The 21,316-nt window shown below is 46.0% G+C and overlaps 1 protein-coding gene and 1 long non-coding RNA gene across 12 annotated transcripts in view; both read right to left on the bottom strand.

Annotated features, from left to right (window-relative positions):
* The window catches only part of FOXN3 (forkhead box N3), a 399,089-nt gene that overhangs the window by 131,637 nt on the left and 246,136 nt on the right, over window positions 1–21,316 (bottom strand). The window lies entirely within an intron of this gene.
* LOC123389575 lies at window positions 6,746–12,900 on the bottom strand. The gene is made up of 2 exons (XR_006604199.1): window positions 11,621–12,900; window positions 6,746–11,357 (listed from the first exon to the last, which is right to left on the bottom strand). It is a non-coding gene; the product is annotated as an uncharacterized LOC123389575 (long non-coding RNA).

Genomic DNA, 21,316 nt, shown 5'->3' with positions numbered 1-21,316 from the left:
AAGAAGAGATTTCCGCACCGCTTCGTCTCCTATACAAATGGACTCAGCGCAGAAACGAGCCTTTGCACTGTTTATAGTTGAAAGCAGCCGGTTTCCGCGGCTCGCCGGTGATCACTCCACTAAAAATAGCTTTGATGCTGTCACATGCAAACTTGAGCAGAACCTGAAAGCAGTTCCCCTTTTAGTTCTGAGCCAGTTCAACTTTAAAAGAGAGGCAGCTGTTAACATACTCTAACGTGTTTACATGATGGCAAAGTAGTTCAGCGCATAGTAAAACACACACACACATACACACACACACACCAACAACAAAAACACTGAAAAGGGACAGAAATGGGTTTGCAGCTCTGGTGATGATCCTTCTTTCCGCGGAGCTGGAGCCTGGGAGGAACAGTGAGGTTGGCAGGGAAAATCCAAAGTGGCCAGGTTTAAGGGAAACCCAGTCAGCACAACTAGGGTGAAGACAGGGCAGGGACACTTCTTGCCTTTTCGGGGGGGTGGGCAGGGGAGGCGGTGTAGAGAAGAGAACTTGGCAATGTGGATACTTTTAAAAATCTTGCTACAAACACCTAAGCTGGGTTTTTGTTTGTTTGTTGTTGTTGTTTTTAAGAAATCATGAAAATAAAGAAGGAAGTACTTTCAACATCTTGGCTGTTCCGGATACTAGACCCAAGCTGAGGGAACAGTGGAGTGCAGGCTTGGGGACCAGAGGAAACGTGAATTGTCATTCCAGCTCCCCTCCTCGAGGCCCGTCAGACCTGCCGTGTCTCCCCCCACCTGCCACTCTGGGTATGAGCGTAACGTGAGAAAATGTACACCCAGGAGCCTGAAGGAATGTGGGACCCCTGAGAGACCTTCCACAACGTCCTCCAGAAACATGTAGCAGAAGACAGAAGTGCTGACAGTGGTCTGGGGTCTACTCCGGGGAAATAATGCAGTTTCATCTTTTTACAGAAGCGCCAAGGAATCAGTGCCTTTTTTTTTTCTTTTCCCATTTTTCACACATAACGCTGTGTGTCCAAAGGATGAGTCACATCACGTTTGCTCAGAAAGTGAGAATTATTTTGATGAGGTTTTGTCCTAGAAAACCTGCACAGAGTCTGTCTGAGCTAAGGTGGAGAGGGGACCAGGCCCTGGCTGCCACCGGATTTGGCCACCTGTGCCGGGAGCTCACGGTGGGGGGCAAGGGAGACTGAGGTCAGTGATGGAGAATTGGTGACACCTGCTCATGGACCCTGTTGGGACGTTTATTCGAGAAGTCCGCGTGTATTTCACAACCTGTAATTTAACACAGACCTCAGGTTCTTTTCAGGAGACCTTAAGAAAACAATACCTCTGTTACGTCACTGTCCCCTTCTATGAGTTTTAACACCATGAGAAGCTACACGTGATTCAAGCACAAGAATGAATGGGTTCTCTTCTCAATCCACTGTAAATTTTAGCAGCACATCAAGGTTATATTAGCACAGGAATTTGTCGCCTAAGTTATAAATTGGAACAACAGAACAGACTTTACATACGGCTGTATCTTTAACACTCATTTTTTTGTTAACAAGACAAAAGAATTTACTGTTGGGGCCAACAGCTTGCTGGCAGCTAATACCACGATTAGCTGTTGCCTGGCAACAGTCAAGCATGCTTTCTCCCAAATCAGGAAGAGCCATTGCTAAATCTAGACTAATTACAAAATGGGACAAATATTTAAAAGCTTTATATTTATTAAGGATTTTGGGAGAGCATCCTAATATGAATGATTCCTATTAAACAGATTGTGCTAAATCCCACACATATTTGCCTTTGTTTCACTGTCCCGTGCTCTGCAGATCACTTCAGGGAAACTGGATGTTTTTGCAACTTTCTTAATTTCCCTAAATATTGTACTAAAGCAAAACCATATGCTTACATTTTGTAGAAGCATGTCTTTTGCCTACTTCTCTAAGAATAAGGATGAACAGAAACACCACAGACACCTAAGTCTTTTAAAATAGACAGACTTGCAAACAAATTTGGAGGATACCCCACCATTTGTAGTCTTCTTGCAGAGCTCTCTGGACAAAAAACACAACAGCCTGTGACTCTCAGAGTTACTACCTTTGTCTGCATTCTCAATTCCTTCTATTCCTGGAGTCGTTCAGAATTCTCTGGGTGGAGACCAAGTCCAGAGTTTTATCAGAGTCCACAGAGTTGGCCTCCCTGCCATCAGGGCGGGGCTGCTGGGGACTAAGTCTTGAGCAATCAAAGTTCTCAGGTCTAGAGAACCTAGTTCACCCCCTAGAGGGGAGGCTGTAGGAGTAGAGGACAGACAGACAGACAGACAGACACACACACACACACACACACACAGTGTGGGCCCCTGTCACATACAAAGCATAAATAATCACTACAAAAGACAAGATACCAGCTGTGAAGGTAGAACAGAAACCAGAGGTTGGCCAAATTGTACTACCCTGGAGCTAAGAATGGCATTTGCATTTTTAAGTAGTTGAAATTTAAAAAACAAAAAACAAAAAAACACAAAGCAAAAGAGGAATAGTATTTCATGATAAGTGACAATTACATGAAACCCAAATTCCAGTGTCCACAAATCATATTTTATTGAGATACAATACACCCCTTCATTTATATATATGTTGATTCTATGCAGTATTTGGTCCTTTTACAACAAAAGTCTGCAGACTTCTTTAGAGGAATAAAGAATAGTGAGTGACATTTTAGTTCTTGAAAAAGAAATTGATTTCGGATTAACTTTAAACATGATCAAAACAATGCAAATAAGCCATTTCCCACTGAAAAGGCCTTGGGTCTGGGCTACTTAGTGAATTCACTACATCAAAATTTCCAGAAAACAGTCCCTATGGAATGCTAATTAAATTAGTATTAAATTTAAGAATCTTCAAAATATTTTCCTTAGATTGTTTCTCCTCTATCTTGCTATTGATAGAACCATCAGAGTAACTCATCAGATGCTCTATGTAAATCTACACCAACTTCTAAACTTGAGTCATTTTGTTATTAAAAACAAATGTGAGCACTGTTTTAGGTCTGACAGGAATATGGAATCAATTACATCTGGTGTGTAGATCAGCCCACCCACCAAATAACGCTGTACGTCCATAAACTCTCCCACAGAAGCACCGATTGACAACTGAAATTTGGATGTGCTCTTGCTGAAGTCTGAAACAGCTCGAGGTCTCTGCTCTTACCACCCTGCCCCGGGGGCTCCCCATTTCCCAAGCCTCAGTATCTCCTTAGAGCCCCTGCACAGGCTGCACTGCTGCGTATACATTAGAGACACGCGTTTTGCATCGTATCACAGTCCACGGTTTGTGCAGAACCACGGCCCTCATCATCTGACCATCACTCCCAAGTCCATGGCCAGCTAAAGCGGAGAAAAAGTGCCATTTTTCAAGCCTTCCAGAATCACTGACAATAAATCCTCCAGGAATCTCGTTAACCAAAACCCCAGGATGTGTCCGCGATAAGTAACTTTGGGACGCTCTGCACCTGACATGAGAAAGAGAAAGGGCCTCCAGATCATCAGGTTTAGTCAGTATCTAAGACGGTGGCGATCCTGGAAGAAGAGCAGAAGAGGAACCGACATCAAAATTTCAAAACTGTATTTACCCCCGCTTCGTAGAAATGAGCTGTCCTAAAAGTGACTCTGAATCTTCTGGAATTACCCCCAGGATGTCCTGCCCCGTTCTCTGCAGATGAACTCAGGCGCGAGGGTCACCAGAGGCCCCTTCTACTCTAAAAGGAATCCTAGTCTTTTCAGGCTGAAGTGGGAAAATACTTTTGGTGACCGGGGAATACCTGGGGAGCTCAGTACCTGAGAACTCGCTGGTTCTGGTGCTGCTGGCGCATGCCTGGTTCAGGAAAATGGCCCTCCACAGCACGCTGAGGCACATGGCCACGTTTTGGAGCCCACAAGCCCACAGCAATGGCCGCAGCTGACCACAGAGCCAAGCCAGAGCCATGATGGACACCAGCTTCAGGCTACCTTTAACCTTCTTGGCTTAGCTTGAAAGCAGGAGCTGAGCCATTTGTGTCCTCAGGGCTGGACACGTAAGAAAAAACTCAAGGAAGACATATAGAAGCAGAAGCAGAAGCCACCGAGAGACTAGCAGGCAGCTGCAGCCAGACAGGATTTCATAGGCTTGATGAAGGGGCTGCAAAGAAAGTGGGGAGAGCAGAGCAGCCTGGCTTGTGGGGAGGCAGGTGGAGCCACAGAAGAGCGGCAGAGGGGACTGAGAAGTGGGTACCTGAAACCCGAGAGAGCTCATGAGAGCTTGCAGTGTTCCTGGGAGGCCTATGCACTGTGGGCCTCTCATGTGTATGGAATTTCCCTGACTGCTAAAAAATCCCTTTTTTCCCCTCTTGTAGTAGTTTAAAAGATATGTATATTTATAAGCCTGTCAGTGACATTGATTTTTTTTTTTTAAAAGATGTTATTTATTTATTTGAGAGAGTACGAGAGTGGTGAGGATCAGAGGGACAAGGCTCCCCGCTGAGCAGAGAGCCCGATGTGGGGCTTGATCCTGAGACTCCAGGATCATGACCTGAGCGGAAGGCAGTTGCTTACCCAACTGAGCCACCCAGGTGCCCTGACATTGATTTTTACATACTAAACCAGGGACGCCTGGGTGGCTCAGTTGTAATGCATCTGACTCTTGATTTCGGCTCAAGTCATGATCTCAGGGTTGTGAGATGGAGCCCTGCCTTGGGCTCCACACTCAGTGAAGAGTATGCTTGTTCCTCTCCCTCTGCACCTCCCCTACATTCGTGCTCTCTCTCTAAAATAAATAAATAAAACCATAAAGGGAAAAAAAAAAAGTCAAACCAGCCTTGGATACCTGGGAGAAATTCTACTTTGTTAAAGTGTATTAGTCTTTTTTATACATCATTATATTCAATTTGCTAATATGTTATCCAAGACTTCTGCAATTATACTCATGAGTGATTCAGCTCTTAGTTTCTTGTAATGTCTTTGTCTGGTTTTGGTATTCAAATAACGCTGGCCACAAAATGAATTAGGAAGTATTCTCTCTGCTTGAGAGAGAGAGATTGTAGAGGATTGGTATAATTTCCTCCTTAAATGTTGGGTGGAATTTACCAGTGAGCCCAACTGGGCTTGGTGCTTGCTGTTTTGGAAAGTTATTAATTATTGACTCAATTTCTTTATGAGATATAAGCCTATTCAGATTGCCTATTTCTTCTTCTGTGAGTTTTGGCAAACTCTCAAAGAATTGATCTATTTCGGGCGCCTGGGTGGCTCAGTGGGTTAAGCCGCTGCCTTCGGCTCAGGTCGTGATCTCAGGGTCCTGGGATCGAGTCCCACATCGGGCTCTCTGCTCAGCAGGGGGCCTGCTTCCCTTCCTCTCTGACTGCCTCTGTCTACTTGTGTTCTCTGTCTGTCAAATAAATAAATAAAATCTTTAAAAAAAAAAAAAGAATTGATCTATTTCATCTCAGTTATCAAATGTGTGGGCACAGAACTGTTCACAGTATTCCTTTATGATCCTTTTAATGTCCACGGGATGTGCAGTGATGTCCTCTCTTCCATTTCTCATATTAGTAATTTATATCCTCTCTCTTTTTATCTTAATTAGCCAGGCTAGAGGCTTATTGCTTTTATTGACCTTTTCAAGGAACCAGCTTTTGGTTTCATTGAATTTCTCTACTGATTTTCTGTTTTCAAAATCATCGATTCTTGCTCTAATTATTTCTTTTCTTCTGCTTACTTTAGATTTAATGTGCCCTTCTTTTATTCTAGCTTCCTAGAGAAACTTAGATCATGGATTTTAGATCTTTCTCCTTTTCTAACATATCCATTCAATGCTATAAATTTCCCTCTAAGGATTGCTTTTACTGCACCTTGCACATTTTGATAAGGCATATTTTCATTTTCATTGAGCTCAAAATACTTTTAAATTTCTCCTGAGGATCTTCTTTGACCCATGTGTTATTCGTACACTGTTTAATCTCCCTGTATGCTGGCATTTTCTAATTATCTTTCCATTAATTGATTTCTAATTTAATTCCACTGTTTTCTGGGAGCAGACATTGTGGAATTTTTCTTCTTTTAAATTTGTCAAGGTGTTTTATGGCTTGGAATGTGATCAATCTTGGTGAATGCCCCATGTAATGGGAGAAGAATGTGTAATCTGCTGTTGTTGGATGAAGTCATCTACAGATGTCCCTTATGTCCAGTTGGTTGATGGTGTTGCTGAGTTCGATGATATCCCTACCAACTCTCCCTCCTGGATCTGTCCATTACTGATATAGGCATGATGAACCCTCCAACTACAGTAGCAGACTCATCTATTCCTCTTTTTGCAATTCTGTTCGTTTTTGACTCATGTAGTTTGACATTCTATGGTTAGGCACATACATGTAAAGAATTGTTACATCTTCTTTTAGAATTGGCTTCTTGATCATTATGTAACTTCCCTCTTTATCTGAAGTCTGCTCTATTTGCAATTAATATAGCTACTAATACTTTCTTTTGGTTAGTTTTAGCATACTCTTTTCCCCTCTATCCATCCACTTTTAATTTATATGAGTCTTTATATTTTAGATGGGTTTCTTGTAGACAATATGTAGTGGGTCTTGTTTCTCAACCCACTCTGACAAACTCTACCTTTTAATTGGTTCATTTAGGCCACCGCTATTCAAAGTGATGACTGATACAGCTGGATTAGTATCTATTACAGGTGTTACTGTTTTCCATTCACTGTTCTTATTCTTTGTTCCTTTTTTTTTTTTTTTTTTTTTTTTTTCTTCCACTCTTTTTCTGCATTTTGAGGCTTTAACTGGGCATTTCATATGACACCATTTCCTTTCCTCTCTTAGCATATATCAATTATACGTCTTTTTTTACTTTTTAAAAAATGGTTGTCCTTGCTTTTTATATTCAACAGGCCAAACTGAAACACAAGCTCTGAGGCTCTCTCTACAGCATCATCCCTTAGAAGCCCTCGAGCCTCCCTGGGGCTTCTCCTCTGGCTAAGTGTGAGGGTCAGACTTGGCACCCTCTACAGCCACTTTGTACTACTACTCTAGGACTCCACTTCTCTACTTCCAGAGGGCAGCTAATGCTACCACTTCATTTCACAAACTGGAAAACAGAGACTGGGAGAGGTTCTGTGACTCAGTCACAGATACACATAATCAAGAGCACAGAGAGACCCAGAAACCAGGCCCGCGGTTTCCAGTATGCAGGCTGCTTCTGGTATTAGACTTTCAAGTTTATTTAAAAAGGGACTGAACGGATTTCAAGAAGAATCTGCGTTTTAAGCAAAGAAAAAGAAATTTAAGTCAAACCTTCTTTACCTGCACATAGCTAACCATTTAAGTAACAGCAACCCAGATAAGAGGCTGGGGAGGAGATGCACTTTGGCCAAGGGCAAGTCCCTGACTTTCTACCACCTGAGTGTGCAGAGTTATTAACTCCTTCGCAGCCAGTTGATGTCTTGTCTCTGAAGAGTGAGTCCTGTACTGCTGAAGAGTCATTTTCTGGTTTAATAATGAAATGAAATGGCTTGAATCTTGGGTCACTCATTAAAATGAGAAACCCACTAGACTCTGCCAAGAATCACTGATGGCCTCAGCATCCCTAGGATCCCCAGATGGTCCATGGTCACAGAATCACTTGAAAGGGGGATTCCCTTGTCCTTAAGTCCTTAATGGCAAGCCCCATTCTCAAAAAACGATTCTCTCTGAGCTTGACATTATGAATTTTTCTCATAGTGAAAATAAAACACCATTAGGGCCCATTCTACTAATGTGAGTACAGAGGGCATTTGCTGATGTTCCCGGCCAGCCGGTGTCCATTCTCTCTTCTTCTAGTAATAGCTCCCCAAATTCACTTGCGTACCAGGCCTAAGTCCAAAAGCACACACTGTCCTCTGTTACAGCCATTGGTGTTAGGCCAATCGATGGCAGTCAGGCCCAAATTTGGGGGGTAAGAGATCCAGTCTTTTCCCACTGGACATGACCTTCAAAGACTCAGTTGGACTGGGCAGCCATATTACTTTCATGAAGCAAAAGCTTGCCTGAGGAAGGAGCCAACAAAGAAGGAATGCTGGCAGGTGGACAGCAAGATGCTGATGACTGAACCACGGAGCCTGAGGTTAGACCCGCTCTTGGACCTCCTAGTTGGATAAAGCTAACAGATACTCATTCATACTCAAGCCCCCTCTGAGTCAAATTTTCTCTCAATTGCAAATTCAGTACCTGCTGCTACACTGATAATTCAAATGATGACTAAGTTCAAGGTCACTTCTCCCACTCCCTTTAAGAAAAGGGCAAATGGAAGAATTACAGACAGAACTGGAGAGACAAATGGTGCCTTCGCTAAAGAAAAGTAGCTACTGGCATACACTGTTATTAACTGCTAACAAGAGTTTTATCTATTCTTATTTGGGGCTGGAGGGCCTATAAATGTCCTAGACTTGGCAACCTTCGGTTCACATTGAGCTGACAGCAAAAATCCTACCAGTTTTTATCTTTTAAAATAAACTGTACAATAATTAAAAGAGTATGATCCTAGCAAAAGACAGACCAAGAACTCAGGAAAAGTCTAAAAATAGAAAGAAGTACTGGCTCGAAACAAGTGCACTATAAATGCAGCATTTCAAATCCCTGCGGGGGATCTGGAAGATTCCAACACTCGGGTAAAGGACCATCAAAAATGAGCAAAAAGCCTTAACCAAAAACTGGGCCTTGGGGGGGGGGGATCCAGCTAGCTAATAAACACGGGAATCTCAGCAATAATAAGAGAAAGAAAAATCAAGGCAAAACGCTCTATGAATTGGACCAATAGATACTTTAAAAGACTGACAAGCCTCGGGGATGGCTGGAGAACAAAGTGTTGGAAGGAATATATAATCGAGACAATTTGGAAGTAGGTGGGGAGAGAAGGTTGGATCCATATGTGTATCTGAAAGGTCTACCTCTTTGGTACTGTAATTCTGCTTCTAGGAGCTAATGATTAAGTTCTACAGCTTATGGAGAAAGAGCTCAGGTTCCCATAGAGGACAGACCTGAGTGTGCCTTCCAACGCTGGCCGCCAGCCCTTCCCAGCGGTGGGACACTTGCTTACTTATCTTCTCTCTGTATCGGCTCTCCGTCTATAAACTGGAGATAACATGAGCACCCAGACCACAAGACTAGGAAAGATGCACTGATGTACTCAGCACCATTGCCGGCACACAGAAATGTTATTAGCAATGGTGGTGATGTCCGTCCCACCGACCCACACCAATGTGGACCGCACACACCCCGCAGCAGCTGTGACAGCTGCGCCGACGACTTACCCAGTACCTCCTCAGAACTGCTTTTGCCTAAGGGCCCCAAGAGGCTTCTGAGTCACACAGTAAGTGGTTGACAGTTCCCCTGACTGAAAGGGGACAACCCTGCCAGGGTGATTGTGTTCCCATCAGACTTACACTTTGTGACTACTGTGCTCATTCCCTTTCCCATACAGCCTCCCTCATGCACCTCTTCTCCAGAGAACAGCCCCCCACCATTTAGTAAATCATTCACACCCAAATCCTTGGGCTCTGCTTCTATATGATCCAGTCCAATACCCAAGCATTACGAGTTTTATTACTAGGCAAAGGGGCAAAGGTACATGTTCTGCATGTTTATTGAGGCAACCACAACTAGATAAATCCATACAAGGGCACACACATTACGTACCGTCGTACAACAGTACTGCATATCATTATTAACTGACAAGGGAAGATGAATCCTGCATAGTGCAGAGTAAAACCGCACATTATGAAGCAACGCATAAGGTATGATCTCATTTGTAGTCTGTGGGAGTCAAGGAACATGTGAAAACATGTTCAACACCCACGTTCATGGCTGCATCAATTCAATTCAACTGTCCACTGTCAGATGAAGGGATGAACAAAGTGTACCTACACCTACAATGGGATATCCTACAGGAGGGAATGCTGACCCACGCTCCTCCAAGAACGAACCCTGAAGACATTACGCCAAGTGAAATAAGCCAAACACAAAGGACAAACACTGTGTCATTCTGAGCTCCCTAGAATACTCAATCCAGAGACAAAAAGTAGAATGGTGCTGCCAGGGGCTGAGCAGAGGATGAAATACAAAGTTCTTGAGTGGTTACAGAGTGTCAAGTTTTGCACAGTGAGAAAGTACTGGATACACAGCAATGTGGACCCACTTACCGCCACCGAACTCAACACTTTCAAATGGTTAAGATAGTACATTTTAGGTTCTATGGATTTCACCACAATTTAAAAAATGTTTTCCGTGAATGTTAACAACACGAAAACAAGGGCATTTTATTGAATTCTTTACACTGTTACTGTTTGTCCACTCTACATGTGCAAGTCCTTATTAATTAGAAAATACAATAAAGCTATTTTAATTCTGGGAAAAACACAAGCACACTACAAAATGATAGTATATTTCTACTACACTAGGCTGGTAATCTAGGTTTCTGGGTTTTTAGCAGTTAGTGCGTGTTTCTATTTAATAGCGCCGTGTTTCTATTTAATAGTGCCGTACATTTAACTCTGGCCTCTTGTTTTGTCAGCTTCCTTTCAGTTCTTATCGCACTGCCACCGAAAGAGCTTAGAGATATCAACAGTCATTGTTCTGTGACTGATTAAAATGTCCAGGTTCATTCTTTAAAAACTGCCATCTAACTGCTCTCAGAAAAAAATTCCCTTCCAGCCTTTCTTGATTCATGTATTCAGTAAATATTTCTTAAGTGTTTAATAGGTGTCTGGCAACACTCAAAACCTTGGGGACACAATGGAGGCCAGGGTGAGCTCAGTTCCTGACTCTCAGGCCATGAGGGGGAAGACTGACTACAACATGGCAGGCTGGTTCAGAGCCCCACATGGGCTCCTGCCCCAGGGTACACACTCTCATACACACGCGCAGTCACTCACACCATCTTTCTTCCATCAGCAACAATGCTGATGTCAGAACCAACCTAGAACCTTCACGGTTCCCACCCGTGCGGGCACGTGACTTCCAGGGACTGTGCCAGCTGAACTGGCCCAACCTCAAAGTGACAATGACACTGCCATAATCTCAGACTAAAAGAATGGAAAATTCATGTTTGCTCAAATTTCATTCTTCCTGGCTTGCAGCGTGGGGCGGTGGGGCGAGGGGGAGACGACTTCTCTCCCAGTACCATGCCCCCCTTCGTAGAAGTTCTCTGACCCCAAGCAGTCCTGTGCCCCTCCCCCGGCTCAGCTCACCAGGAGCAGGGGACTGGGTGCCTTTGATGTGTGGGGTCCCTAGGACCTGAAGACACCCACCCTTTGACCCCTTCCCTCCTCATTCCAGACTCTGCCTCAAAACACCTCTCTGGGGCGCCTGGGTGGCTCAGTGGGTTGAGCCGCTGCCTTCGGCTCAGGTCATGGTCTCAGGGTCCTGGGATCGAGTCCCGCATCGGGCTCTCTGCTCAGCAGGGAGCCTGCTTCCCTCTCTCTCTCTCTCTGCTTGCCTCTCTGCCTACTTGTGATCTATCTCTGTCAAATAAATAAATAAAATCTTTAAAAAAAAAAAAAAAAAAAAAAAAAAAAAAAAAAAAAAAAAAAAAAAAAAAAAAAAAAAAAAAAAACACCTCTCTGATCCCCAAATCATTCTTGTCTCAATTCTTGTCTCTTGGTCCATCACAAGGCAATGTTTCCATGATATTTTGTAAGCATAATCTTCAAGAGCATAATCCTCTAAAGACAAACAACTTAAACTCAGACGATCTGAACTAGGATGAATCCTCAAGTCCTTCCTTCCCTCACAAAGAGGCCAGTCACCTGGTGTCAACCTGCTGAGGAACCTGGGGAGAAGGAGTCTCCCTCATTCTCAGGCCCCAGACTCTCCTCCATCGCTCCGCGGTCCTCAGACTGTGTCCAGGGCCTGGTGGAGGCAGAGGACGACCTCGCGCATTTCCTCAGAGACGGGGCCCGAGCTCAGCGCAGGCTGAAGACGCTGCAGGCGGACTTCCAATGCCATTCTGCCACAACTATCTGCGTGGGCTGTGTTTTCTGTCAGCTTGGAGTTCCTTTTCTAGCATTAACGTCAGATTTGTGCTGATCCAGCCACGTTCTCCTGGTGGGCCCTCTGGGACTAGGAGTGCCCATCAATCTGTGAGCCAGATGGCTTAAAGCCTCCGCGCAGGCACGGGTCATACAGAGAAGGAGTGCCAGGGGGGCCCACGTGGACCGGCAAGCAGCAGGTCTAATCCACGGATTGTGCCCAGCCTGGAAGACCGTCTGGAGGGGAACGGCAAAGACAGCTGGCAACGACACCACTGTTTTCACGTCTGGCAGGACCCTCAACTCCGTGACATAAACGACGGCAGAAACAGCCCGACCCCCGAGCTGGGCGCTGCCAACAGTGACTCTGGCTTGGCCTCGTGGCTCGCTGTGGCCGACAGAGCATTAGGAAGTAGGACACGGGCAGAAACTGGAAAAGTGCTGCGGTACCGGTGCTTGTTTTCTCTTGTTGCTGGGACTCCTCCTGCCACCGTGTGAATAAGCTCGGAACAGCTTCCAAAAGGACGTGAGACGCCCACGGACTGAGCCCAGCCCAGGCTGCCCGCACAGGGAACAATGGGCAAAGAGATGTTCATTCTCCTAAACCACTTAGATTATTATGTAGCAGAAGATGAATGATACACAGTTTATATGACAGAACTTGCATAAGGAGCCATGATCTCAGGACTGCAATGTAGCTGCAAGACGGTGGCTTCAGTGGCTGCCCAAAGCAGAACAGTAAAGCAGCAACCCCAATTTTTATTTTATCCATTCATTTACTTAAAGGTTTTATGTATCTAAGACAGTGTGCACATGTGCACGCATGAGCAGGGGGAGCAGCAGAGGCAGAGGGAGAAGCAGGCTCTCCACTGAGCAGGGAGCCTGGTGCGGGGCTCAGTCCCAGGACCCTGAGATCATGACCTGAGCCAAAGGCAGACACTTAACCCACTGAGCCACCCAGGTGTCCCTTTTTAAGTAATCTCTACATCCAATGCAGAGCTCAAACGTACAACCCTGAGATCCAGAGTCACAGGCTCCACTGACGTAGTCCACCAGGCACCCTAGCAATCCTGGAAACGCTTTCTGAATCTGGCCTCTAGCCATTACTGAGGAAGCTCACAGGTCAAAACTGTCTCCACATGGCCTAGGTGCATTACCAACAGCAACTTACTCGTCAACCCTTCCTAGCAACTCAGGCAGGGACACAAGACTTGGTGACAGCCAGCCCACAACCTCAGACATTCTTTTGGAGGCATGGAGGGGCCCCTCCTGGGAGTTAATTCTGGAGCTGACATATATTTCCCTCTCTCCGAGAGTCCCTTCTACCCCAGAGAGCCAGGAGGAAATGTAGACGCTCTGGGGAGAACCACTCAGAAGTCATCCTACGGTGACTATCTCTCGAAAGCACGCACACCTTGTTAAGTAGCTCAAAATGTCACCCCAGAGAAAGACAAGTTTCAGCAGGGGTAGAGTCAAAGGGTCCCACAGGAAGACTTCACTTTTATGATTGTTTCTTAGAAGCACACCAAGTCCTGACACTTCTCTGCTTCTCTCTGTGGGATCTGAAATGAGGGCGAAGCATGCGTTTGGTAACTTTGTTGAAATTTTTCAGGGTGCTTCCTTCCCGCCCCACAGAGACCCTCCCTTCTCGTTATCCCTTCACAGTGCTCCCCAAGCTGACCTGTACTTTTCTCACGTTTAGTTTAATCTATTATAGCATCTTATATCCCCACCAATACATTCCTGAAGAATCCAGCCATGTTTTTTTTTTTTTTAAAGATTTTTTATTTATTTTTCAGAGAGAGGGAGAGAGAGCGAGCACAGGCAGAGGCAGAGGGAGAAGAAGGCTCCCTGCTGAGCAAGGAGCCCGATGTGGGACTCGATCCCAGGACACCGGGATCATGACCCAAGCCGAAGGCAGCTGCTTAACCAACTAAGCCACCCAGGCGTCCTGAGTCCAGCCATGTTTTAACCAACTCTTCTTCCCTCATTCCCCCTCCTTCCCATTCATCCACTAATTCATTCATTCACTCATTCATTCATTCATTCATTCATTCTTGGGGATCCATAGCCACACAACACCAGAAAGCAGCACACAGCCCAGAGAGGAGAATGCTGAGAGATAATTATAAAAAGAAGCACAGCTAACAGTAATTGGACAGTTTTTAGATCCTAGACTCTGTCCTGAGGATTTTCGGCATGTCCTCATCTCATTCTTGTACCGAGCCTCTGAGGACGGTGCTGTTTCACACCTCATGAGCAGGGAAGGACGCTGAGGTAAAGAGAAGTTGTAACTCGCCTGTGGTAGCGGCTACTGAGTGGCAGAGCGGACAACCCAAATCTGAGCCCTAACTCCTGGGCCACCCCCACCCCCATGAAGCTGTACAAGGGTCCTGGATGGCCCAGCTGAGGCATTTGTCTAACGGCAGCTCCCTCTGCCAGGGTTTTAGAGGAAGGTCACGTGACAGGGTGGACAGAGAACAGGGGCAGGAAAACCAGACAGGGAAGCAGCTGGGGGACAGTCCAGGGAGAGGCGGGGAGAGCCAAGACCGTGACAGCAGCAAGGGATACAGGAAGGATGGACTCAAGAGACACTTCGAAGGCAAAATCAACCAGATTTGGTACCTGGATAAAGAGAAAAATCAAAGATGATTCTGAGGTTTCTGACTTTGGTTACTGGGTTGAAGGGGAAAAGCTGCCAAGACAGAAAAAGTCAAGAGGGAGAGCAGGTTTAGAAGGTGTGTTGGGACTTCCTCCCCCACCCAAGATCATCTCCAGGTCGGATGATCTCCTGCGAGAACCCTGGGCTCAGCACAGAGCACATTATGTTCATAGTTAGGACTGATTTCAGCGAAAGGACACCCAGTGCAATTAGCAGAGGGAAAAGGCACAAGGGATGACGTCCAGAGGACACCAGGCACAAGTTTCCAAGAGTCCTCCCCGAGGAGAGTCACATGGAACGTGCATCATTCCTCTGGCAACGGGTCATGACATTACACGGGCAGCGCTGCGTACGAGGGAGGCTTATTGGAGAGTCAGGCCCAGGATTTCCAGTGGGGACTGCTCCCGTAGGCACCCTCTGCCTGGCACATTCCAAAATTCCAGATTCTTCCACCAGTTTCATTGTTCACACAGTTCAGGCGCAGTGAACTACCAGTTCTGGGAATGGTGAGAAACCACTCCAAACCCAGATATCCAGACACCTGCTCAGGGCCAACCTTGCAAGCAGGACCTGCTAAGCAGGCTCTTAGCTCCCCCCTGCACAGAAGGACACTGGAGTGCCTCAGTTCTTAACAGCGGTGATGTTTTTTATCCAACGTGCAAACGTTTGAATTGTAGACATCAGAGCAATTCCTGAGTAATGTTCAGATTATCAAGCTTTGGCCAGCCCTTTTCTCAGATCTGAATACGACACCAAAAACCAACAGCAAACACAAATTACCAGGTAGGGCTAGCAGGATTCCGGGAGGCTTCTACTCCCCTTGCTGTACAATAAGAGAGTGAACTTCAACAGGATGACACTTTGCATTTCATTACTAAGTTAGGTAAACATTAGGTCTGCTGTAGAATCAAACACGATTAAAACTTTAATTCACTGAAACCCAGCTAAACCTCCATCTTCAAATAAAAAACACCTGCGGGAAGGGGAGGCTAGAGACGATGTCACCTTTTTTTTTTTTTTAAGATTTTATTTATTTATTTGACAGACAGAGATCACAAGTAGGCAGAGAGGCAGGCAGAGAGAGAGGAGGAAGCAGGACCTCTGTTGAGCAGAAAGCCTGACGTGGGGCTCGATCCTAAAACCCTGGGATCACGACCTGAGCTGAAGGCAGAGGCTTTAACCCACTGAGCCACAGAGGCACCCTGACGGTGTCACTTTTAAGAGAGAGGGGCAAGAAGCTTCTATGGCAGATTTATTCAAAACAATCACTTCCTGTGACCCCTCAGGAGTGGGCACATACTTTACATGGACAGAAAGACAAACGGAAGACCGTGAAGAGCAAAATGCAACGTCCCCGACACGCAAGCGTTCGCTCAGCACATTCTTCCTTTTGGCAGCAAACCCCTCGGTGGGTTCAGAATCACTGTTTAACAAAAGGATGCCAAACACCAGGTTTGGTGGTATGTTTTGTAACTGGGTTTCCAAACTCCATGGGAGTGCAGGGTTCCGTAGTACGAAGGATCTCTAGATGTTTCCTGTAGGATCACCCACACACAGACTATGCCCCTTGGCGAAGACGGACTAATCTACCACCCTGTATGAGTGGGGTCTCAGACGACCCGACACCCTCCTGCATACCTCAGAAAGGGAGTTAATCCCCTGCTGTCTCGCCCAAATGGGACCCAGGCATCAGCAGCAAGGAGACAAATCCCTGTGGGTCTCCCTCAAACTCGGAAGAACAGGAAAGCCTGCTCTCCTCAGCCAAAAGCCACTTCATGTTAATGTTAGAGAAGGCAGGGAGGCCAACAGCGTGAGGAAGAGGAAGGATGCGAACAAAGATCTACAGACGACAGACACCTGCGCCCGGAGCCAAACACGGGACACCTCCAGGAAGCATCGGCATGAAAAAGACGGGAAAGCATGAACACAAGGGTTACGACGGCTGCAAAACTCAACCAAACGGCACAGGGCAACAACGCTGGCTTGATTCTCACTCCGCTCCAGCCAGACCCGCAGGGTTTCACTGAAGGATCTTCGAGATGATAGGGAGCTGGGGTCAAGGGAAACGACCTTCCTTCTCGGGAGTTCCAAATGCAGTGCAGCCTTCCGCTCACATTACCCATCAACGTGACTGCGGCTCGCAGACACGCTGACCAAGGTAAGATGCTCTTTAAGCGGAGGCTGTCTTTGTATGCTCTTAGGTGTTCAATCTTGCTTGTTCACAGTACTTTGATGAGCTTTCCTCTTTCCATTCCTGTTTTTTTTTTTCCTTCTTCCTTTATTTTTAACAAGAAGCCCAACAGCACACCTACAGATAGCAACTTCTGTTTAAGCATCTCAAGAGCCCAGGACACTGATCTACCACTCCAGCCCCTAAACTGGATTGTCTCGCTGCCTTGAAGAAAACTGGTAAATTACATCCTGAACGAGAAAGCAAGGAGCTTTTAGGATCTATAATCTCATTTCAAATCCTTTTACCCACTCCCTACTCTTTTGGCCCCAAGACTACAATCCTCTTTGGGTAATCTGAGGGCTAACGGGTGCCAGGGTGTAGCCGCCCCGTTCCACAACGCTATTCGCTGCTGGAAGGGGGGCAGCGTGCCAGGGTTCAGGGCCCCGTAATGGTTCTGTTCTTACATGGCAACTGTTAATAATTAGCAGGAAGCATTTTGTCTTTAAATCTCACAGCTTGAACAGTAAGACCACGTAGTGCCAAAGAAACACTTAAATCTAGAGAAGTAAGACTTGGTTCCAACACATTCTGCGCGGATCTACCCGTAGAATTAAATGGCCTTGCTCACCGTCCCGTACAGTTATTAGGTGCTTCCTTAGAGCAGGCTGCTCAGCCTGAAGGTGGGGTGAATGAACGGGAACAAGACGGAGAGGGTTCCTGCCCTCATAAAACCTAGAGTCTACAAAGTTCAAGAAGGATCACTCAGGCCAGCAAAGGGCGCATGCCAAGAAAGAAGCAAGAAAAAGACCACGTGCAAGACGATAGCAGCTTCTCAGGTTAGAGAGTCACTGATTCATTCCCTGATTCATGCATTCATTGGTTTTTTCAAAAATATTAATCTAGTGCTATTACGGGCTGGGCACTGTTCTAGAACCGGAGGATACAGCAATGAACAAAACCAAGTCCCTGCTCTCAAGGGACACACATACAGATAAGTCCGTAATTCACAGGCGATGATGAGGACTGAGGAGGGAAATAAAGAGAGCAATGGGAACAGAGAACGATGGGGGGTGTGCGTGTGCACGCTGTTTTCGATGGAGCAGCTAGGGAAGGTGTCCTCGAGAAGGGGACATCTGAGAAAAGGCATGAAGAAGGAGACGAGCAGAAGCACGGACAGCAAGGACCAGAAGGGGCAAACACAATGGAAACTAGAGAGAGACCGTCCCTGGCAGCAAGCGATACTGGCCTGGGGGGATGCTGAGGCATGTGCACTTGGGAAGCGAACTAGAAGGGGTCCAACTGGCTCAGCCACTTATTAGCACTGTGACCTTGGGTCTGTTTAAGAGACACATCATAGGCTGCGTGTGGGCCCCTTTTAGCATGCTGCCTTTATGCCTCAGGTTCCTCATGCTGCCCCTGACAGCTCCCCAGACGGAGACCCTCAATGTTTTCCAACCTGCTGTCAACACGGTGTAGACGTGCGGGCATCTGCGAGCCACTCAAGACTTTAAAGGGGCAAAATGAAAAGTCTTCACCAAAACGAACACACAGATTTTCAGCTTTGGCTGGCTTCAGTACCCAAGCAAAACCCACATTAGCCAAAGCGATCTGACTGATGATGGCAGAGAAACTCTTGAAGTTTTGTTATGGTTTCAATTGTTTTAGCCAATCAGTCATTGGTTAAATTGTTTTAGCCAATCAGTCATTACAGAATAAAAATTATTAATACCTCCAGACAGGTGGGGGGCATATCTCTAACTTCGCTTAAAGAGAAAATGCTACTCATCCTTCTGAAATACTTCTCATTAGGCAAGGTGCTGGAATCATTAAGATAACCACAATCTGAACGTACCGATTTGGTTTGAAACATCTAAAAGGTGTGCGTGTGTGTGTGTATGTTGTGTGTGTGTGTGTGTGCGTGTACTCATACCCACACCTTTACCAGGTTAAGGCATGGTAGTAGGAAAAAAGAAAGTTAAAGTGTCATGAGTGGGAAGGGAAAAGGGGAGCAATCTCTTGGGGAGAAAGCATGGGAATACAGAAATTAACAATGTTCAGGAGGAGGACTTAGGAAAACAGCTTTTAATCCTGAGCTAAAAGCTTACATAATTTTCTCTGTTCATGTCTGAACCCTGAACCCCAGGAAGGCACCGAGACCCACAAGCATGGGTCCCCTGAAAACCACAGAGGACAGTTAAGAACCCGCAGCTCTGAGTGATCATCGGGTCGTGAGATGGAGCCCTCACGCCACGTGCTCATTGGGGAGTCTGCTTCAGAGTCTCTCCCTCTCCCCAACCCCCCTCTCCCTGCTTATGAACTTTCTCTCTCTAAAAATCTTTTTTTAAAAGCAGGTTCTTTTTTTAAAAAAGATTTTATTTTTATGTAATCTCTACCCCCAACATGGGACTCAACCTCACAATCCCAAGATCAAGAATCATGTGCTCTGATACAGCCAGCCAGGTGCCCCAAAAAGCAAGTTCTGACCCAGTGGATGTGAGGCAATGTCTGAGATTTTGCATTTCTCACAAGCTCCTGGGCAGAGCAGACCACCAGCCGTTGAGCCACAGGCTGGCCCTGGCGCCCTGCTTTTCGGTACACTTGTCGTTTGGCCAATGTGATCAGTTCATTCAAATGAAAATTAAATTAAGAGTTCAGCTCCTCCGTCAAACTGGCCACATCTCAAGTGCTTGGTAGCCACATTTGGCCAGTGGCTGTGTGTCAGACAGAGCAGAGAACGTTTTCCACTATCACAAGACATTCTAAAGGACGGTGCTGCTCCCTGAGCTGTTCCCTCATTCACCCCAACACACACATACGCACACATGGACACACACAAGCACCACACCACACACACTCCCAAACAAGAGCACACTGCACACACACACGCACACATGCACCCACACACAACCGCCACACCACACCACACACGTGCACGCACACACAGGCACCACACCACACAGGATGAGTCCTTTTTGCACACAGGCTTTGACTTCCAACTCTGCACCATATCAAAGGTTCCCTGAGGCACCAAGGAACTCGGGCTGCTGGGTCCTTTCTCTCATATTCCTCATTTTGCACAAGAGTATGAGGTAAACCATTCCACAAAGAGCCAACTGGAAAGTCACTATATCCATAGAAGGAACGTGCTGCTGGAAGGTAAAGGAACCGCAAATGGACCCAGTTACTGAGTATCTTTCCAGGAAGGACATTACCTACCATGTTCCTGAAGACCCACCAACCATTCCGGACAGCAGGTCTTCTGACTCAGCTTCACCAATGAGTGACCAGACGACAGCGGAGGTTTTGCTATGTCCCCCAGTGTCGCAGAGCTGGCGATGGTGGCAGACTGCTTTGGGCTAGGTATGTGTGAGTGCCAAGCTCACGCTCTGTCCTTGGGGGCTATGGAGACCACGCTGGGCATCACTTGTGATTCTCGAGGCCCAGGCCTCGCCCCTGCCCTGCCAAGTGAGATACGGTAGCTACAGCTCCTGAAGACAGGTGCGGAAGCATCACCCGAGAATGACAAAGAGCCCCATCCAAGACACTATGCATGGACAGCCAGAGAAGGTTTAATCCAGAAAACGCTTGAATCAATGATCAAAAGCGAAACAAGCTATTTATCTTATGGATTCTCATTCAACAAGTATTTACTGAACACCTGTGTCAGGCACTGTGTGGGCCCTGGAGGTAAAAAACGAACAAGAGTCCTGCCTTCCCGTCATACACCTTCACTTACAGAAACGACCGAAGCAAACACCTTTCCTAAGCCAGCTCTTTAAATACTTAAACACTCAACAATGAGACATGAAGAAGGGGCATGTATATTTTCAATCTCATGAGCTGTCCAGAATTTTCATTTTGCTTCCTGCACTGCTCTGAGAAGGCCAATGGCCAAATCACAACTTCTTTTGGCTCAAAAAGATCCTTTCTCTTAAGTTACTTGAACACTTGCCCATTTCACAATCTACAAGCCTCCAACTGGCTGAGAAGTCACCACGAGTGGGACAGACCCTCACGGGCACACTAGACTTTAGTCAAAAGTCAGGAAATTTGTGAAAGCAGACTGATCTCTCTTGTTCCCACGACGCAGGCTCTGTCAAGAGAGCAAACACACAGGGCCGTAACAATTAATTGAAAAGAAAGGGTCTAATTAAATTTTTATATTAGTGGGCATAATAGCCAGAAATAGTAAACACTGCTTAAAAAAAAAAAAAGACTCAGAACTATACAACAGCTAAAAGCTCCATAAGCTCTTCAGATAACCAGCGACCACTTTTCACTCTTGATGTGCCTACACACAGCTTCATCTTCCTCCTAACCCGCAGTAAGTGGCATAAAGTAAGAAGCCTAGAGAACTGTGAAATATTTAACCACGTACAATTCAGTCCAATTCTACAGCCATTTATTGAGTGCTTCCCAGCGCCTGACACTGTGATCCATGAACTCATT

Source organism: Mustela putorius, unplaced genomic scaffold, assembly GCF_011764305.1.
Source record: "Mustela putorius furo isolate JIRA1106 unplaced genomic scaffold, ASM1176430v1.1 tig00000129_pilon_pilon_pilon, whole genome shotgun sequence".
NCBI lineage: Eukaryota > Metazoa > Chordata > Mammalia > Carnivora > Mustelidae > Mustela > Mustela putorius.
Note: the sequence above shows the minus strand (reverse complement) of the source record. Positions and strands in the feature narration are given on the sequence as shown.